Below are 6000 nucleotides of genomic sequence, written 5' to 3' on the forward strand. Positions count from 1 at the left end.
GATCTAGTCCATGGCATCCAATCAGGAGAACCCCCAAGAAAATTCCTGATGGTTGCATAAATATCAATTTCAGATGGGGGTTAAATAGTACCATTTAACCCCTAATTTATGGTGGTACCAGTATCAATTGGGTATAAAATCCCTGGTGTAATAGGATACAACTAACTGTTCACTCACCCAAAACAGCTACTTCAACTTTAATCAGCAGAAATACATCTTGCCTAGTAATAAAATTCAACTTTGGTTACCTGGATGTAGAAGAATGGCAATGGTATAGGAAGGATAGGGCAGCAAAAACATAAACAGATATAAAAGATTAGCGATCTAGAGATAAACGTGGTGCTGTATAATATCAACTTTAGAAAGTAATTCACATTTGGCTAGTTGCTGAACAGGATTTTCCAGTCCATTGCTATGCATCTTAATCACACTATATCTTCCTGTGAATTTTTGGAATACATATTTGAAGAAGAAACTCGGAGGCTACCTTTTGTGATTACAGCAATTAGCTGATGTAATAAATTACATTCCTTTGTTACCACAATTGCAAAGGGAATGAAAGCACTGCATGGGTGTGTGATAGTGCCAAGACAGTCACACATTCCAGTGCACAATTTACAGCAAGAATTCATACTAGTTTATTTCAGGTTCTATTTTGCCTGCCCTCAGCTTTCCTTCTTTGCCTGCTCGTAGGTGGCCTTCTGGTTCTCAGAACTTATCGCACAACAGCTACTGGCACGAAACCACAAGCAAAGATAGTCAACTATAGGGGACTGAACCTTTATAAGGTAAATGTAATAACATTTCTAGACATCACATGGTCAAAGGTCACATATTCAAACCTCCAGCAATACCTCTAACCAGAGTGGGCAACCCTAATGTCAGGTGACAGGAAGGAACGGTCGCCGACACTCAGATAAGTACCTGGGCAGGAGTTTGGAAGGCCTTGCATTTCTGCTCCTCCTGGCCCCATAAGGAAAGTCAAAAGAAGTAAAAATACTTAACCTATTGTACGTCGCCTGGACCAATTTCTCTTTCCACTAGCTTGACCTGAGGGGAAAACCACAACTGCTTCCCTGCGCAGGCATCTGGTTAAAATAGCAGTCAGGCCAAAAAGATGTCATCGAGGCCCAATCTGGTCTGGTCCTGCGACCTCATTTTTCTGCTTCCCTGCTGGGAATTTTAAATTCCATGCTGAACTAGTGCTGGGCTATTCTTGCTGACTCATATCCTGCTCTGAATTCCGCTCCATTGCTGCCAAATTACCTTTGCTTTGCTGCTTTCTCCTTGCATCCTTCAGAACACCTCCTTCACTCTTTGCTGGACTGGCTCCTCAAGTTCTTAATCCTCCTCCCAACTGTCATGTATCCTACATGGCTACTGTTTGTACTATCACAAGATGTGCCACCAGAGGGCACAGCAGTGGGAGACTTGTAGGTTACCTGTACAGGTGTGCCTGGCCTAGTATAAAAGGCAGGCCACCAGGTGTGATCCTCTGGAGTTATCAATAAAGGACTAAGGTCACTATAGTTCAAGTACAACACATTGCCTCGTGGAGTCATTATTAGAGCATCTAAGGACATAACAATTGGCGACGAGATTACGGACTTACCCTCGGTACGTTGCAGCAGTTCGCCGATGGTAATGATTAGGACACCTTTGTGGAGAGGCTCGACCATTTCTTCACAGCAAACGACGTGGCAGGAGACGACCCGGTCACACTGGCTGATAAGCGCAGAGTTATCCTGCTAACCAGTTGTGGGCCCACCGTCTATGGCCTCGTCAGGGACTTGCTGGCACCAGCGAAGACAATGACCAAGACGTACGAGGAGCTCGTAACACTGATCCATGAGCAACTCAAGCCCAAGGAGAGCTTCCTCACAGCCAGACCTTGGTTCTATACCCATTGACGGCTCGAAGGCCAGTAAATCGCGAAATACGCCGCAGACCTCAGGAGGCTGGCGGCACCGTGTGGTTTTGGCGACCACCTCAACGAAGCGCTGCGGGACATTGTTGTCATTGGAACCGACCATGAGGGCCTTCTTCATAAGCTACTGTCAGCAGATACCACAGTCACACTGCAGAAGGCCATTTCTATGAGCCAGGCATTCATGACCTCGACCTGTGGCTCTAGGCAGATGACTCATCCTCAGGACTCAAACCCGGCAAGTACTGTGCACAGAATGGCTGGACTGTAGAACGCGAACCTTCTCAGGAAAGAGAGAACAGGCCCTCGAGTCCCTTAACTCAGAGTCTGCCGAGGGGGACTAATCGAGTAGCTCCATGCTGGCGTTGTGGAGGGAATCACAGGGCTCACCAGTGCCGTTTTAAAGACTATGTATGCAAAGGCTGCAGCACAAAGGGCCACCTCCAGAGAATGTGTAAGAGAAATATGACTCACTGTGTCGATGAAGAGTCTGCAGATGGCCATGAATCCAGCGCAGATTTTGAAACGATAGGCAGTGAGGCAGCTCAGCCTCACGATGAGGTATATAGCATGTTTACCTGCACCACCGACTGTTCTCCGTTGAGGATGGAAGTCGAGATAGATGGCGTTCCAGTCTTCATGGAAGTAGACATGGGGGCGAGCCAGTCAGTAATGAATCAAGAAGCCTTCGAGAGGCTATGGGACAATCAGGCTGAACGACCCAAGTTGGTCCCGGTTCAGGCAAAGCTGCGCACCTACACTGATGAACTTATCCCAGTCGTTGGTAGTGTGGATGTAAAGGTACTCCATGATGTCATGGTGCACAAGTTACCTCTGTGGATTGTTGCAGGTGATGGACCAACGCTACTCGGAAGAAGGTGGATGGAGAAGATCCATTGGAAGTGGGAAGACTTCACCCCTCCAGCAATCGAAGCCCTCGACGCTCAGAGGCAAAGCAAGCCCTCACCTGAGGTTGGATCCGGCACCAGAGAGCAGACCAGCACAGCACCCGAGGCACAGACCGCCCAGCACAACTGCATGGAGATGATCCAGCTGGGACGACCCGAGTGCACCTTCCAGGCTCCAGTGGCAGGACTCCGGAGAAAGAAATTCGGATCCAGAGGCGACTTCCCAGCTTCGGAGGCAGAACCCGGGGAGAAGAGTATCACCGCAGTCGACATCGTGGATGGAGGAGAGATGGCGCCCGAACCACGAGGTGATGCGCTGAAGAAAAAGATGGCGACGGCCAGACCATGAGGTTCAGCGCTGATGGAGCAACACGTGGCACCAAACAGAGAAGAGGAGTGGGGTAAAGAAAGCAAGGTTCTCTTAAAGGAGGCCTGCAACCCATCACAATTAAAGGGACAGTTCCATACACTCAAGCAATGTAATAGCAACTGTGAGTTAAAGATAAAATGTGTAACTGATGATCAGAGTTGTGTACATGAAATAAGCAAGGAAAAGTTGCGCGATTGCGATCATGTAAAATGTGTAATTGATGATCAGAATTAGGTACATGCAACTAGCAAGGAAAAGTCGCGCGATCGCAATCAGAGCTATAGGGTATTCACAATAAGTAATGAAAAGTTGTGCGATGTAATATTTCAACTACAATGCAACGGGCAAACACGTATCTGGAGCAGACAGGTCCAGTGAGCTACCCATTGCTGTAACCTGCGTTCTTGGGATCAGAGTTATGCACCATGGAGTGTGGCCAAAAGCAGCCAATACACAAGAGCTGCAGAGCAAGCGATCTCTGGAGGGCAACGGTATTGACCTCTCAGGCACCCAATGGCACTAACCCGCCACGAGCCTGAAAGAGCAAACTATGCTAAGGCTCAGCCCCCAGAACCCATCGCCACCAAGGCCATAACCGGAAACGAAGGGTCACCCGCTATAGACCTCCCAAAGGGGACCGGGCCCAACCAGGATCCCAAACCAAACAACGCCCAGGCCAGCGAGTCAGCAGTTCCCTGTGCATTGCTAGATGACAGCTCCTCAGGGAGCAGCAGCGACCCAGGGCGCAAAGAAAGGACAGGGAGTCACAGGCATTTGTGAACCTGCCCGATGCTAGGAACCATGGCAACAGCCCCAAGAGGAGGCAACCTGAGCCAACTGGGTTCCCACTGCCAGCACTGGGCACCACGCCGCTGCCAGACTGCCTGGACACCATCCAGCAATTCTGGAACTAGTTTGTCCTTACGCACTGGTCACCAATCCCCGGTACGCATCGATAATGTATCTCACCAGTCTAACGTACTTGTCTCACAACTGAACCACAAATGTAATGCAAACTTGTTTTTCTGAACTTGAATATATATGACTGCAATGAGCCTCCGGCATAATCTATATGTCGGTGTGTGGGGGGGTGGAGGGAGGTAGGGGCGGTGGAGAATGGAGTGATCAGGGACACACACAAAGAGCACTCTACTGCACCAACCACTCACCCAAGAATGAAACGACCCGCCAAAGGTCAACCAGATAGAGCTAAGCCCAGAGCACAGTCAATGCAGAGGCGATTTGCACTAAAAGCTTGGGGGAGAGTGATGTCATGTATCCTGCATGGCTACTGTTTGTACTATCACAAGGTGTGCCACCAGAGGGCACAGCAGTGGGAGACTTGTAGGTTACTTGTACAGGTGTGCCTGGCCTAGTATAAAAGGCAGGCCACCAGGTGTGATCCTCTGGAGTTATCAATAAAGGACTAAGGTCACTACAGTTCAAGTACAACACATTGTCTCATGGAGTCATTATTAGAGCATCTAAGGACATAACACCAACCTTGTGTGCCCCCCACACACAATATAGCTGTTCTTTGGATCAGCTCTCTCAGCTGCACTGATCCCGTGGATTTACCTTTCATCATCATCTGCTCCCGGGGCTTCACTGCTCTCGGTCCTTGAGTTTCATTTCCACTGTTCCTCACTCCTCTGCTGGTATACTGGATCCACTGGTACGCACTACTAACACCGAGGCCACTATTCACCTTTGCTGGACCCTGCATCAACCTCTGCTGGCTCGACTCCCCACACCTCCTTGGCTCTCCATTTTGCATGATATAGCCTCAAGCAGTGTGCCCTCTTGAACAGCTCCTGGAGTCACTCCCATTCCACATCTGTCTCTTAATTTGGACATTGGCTTGTCGAAGCTCCATGCTGACTCCACCCTATTTACAAGTCAAATGCATCCCACCACAGGATCTCAGACTTTAGCTTTGGATTCTCTCCTAATCTTTGCCAAGACTACAGAACCTGAATTCCTGCTGTCCTTTTACGGCGCATTTTGGCTGGCACCCTGGACCTATGCCCATTCAGACCCGAGCCGTTGACTTCTTTTTACACTTCCTTGGATGCAGCAGTCCTTGCCTTGCTGTAACTGCGGGGTTTTACAAAATGTGTAAAAACCGTCCACATTCAGTTAAAAACAAAATGGAGGTTAAAAAAGAACCTTCCAGACTCATTGTAATATTTAAACTGACATCCCACCTCCTTGCAGTGGTTTGGCTGCTCGCCCCGTCCCACCTCCATTAACATGGGTTAGAGGGCGGGTTAGAGGTGGATTCAGGTCGGGAATCTGATTTAAAAAAATTACATATCCCCACGTGCCAAACCCTGCCGCTTTTTATGTTAAAATTCCCCCCATTGTCTCCCACAAAATTGCATCAGCTTCCATTGATTATTTTATGGCCTGTAGGATGTTCCTATGAATAACTTTTTCCCTTTACTGTCCTTTAATTCTATCCAAAGTGACTCAATACCACTCCAGCATCCAAATCTGTTGTAACTAGTCCCTCTCTAACAAATAATGCCACACCACCTCCCATCTTACCTTCCTGGTTCCTCTTAACTCTCCAACAATTTGATTTCAACCAGATTTTAGTCGCTCATACAACATCTAATTCCTCTCTATGTACCAGCACTTCTAGCTTATCCTTTTTAATCCTTATACTCCTTGCATTCATATTAGCATAATTCAGGTTATCCTTTAATATCCCTTTCCCAATTATTTCTAGCCTATGGTCTGTTCTGCTTTCCCCTCTACCCTACCATACTAGTTTAAATCCACCCCACTGC

Source organism: Pristiophorus japonicus, chromosome 4 (assembly GCF_044704955.1).
Source record: "Pristiophorus japonicus isolate sPriJap1 chromosome 4, sPriJap1.hap1, whole genome shotgun sequence".
NCBI classification, from domain to species: domain Eukaryota; kingdom Metazoa; phylum Chordata; class Chondrichthyes; family Pristiophoridae; genus Pristiophorus; species Pristiophorus japonicus.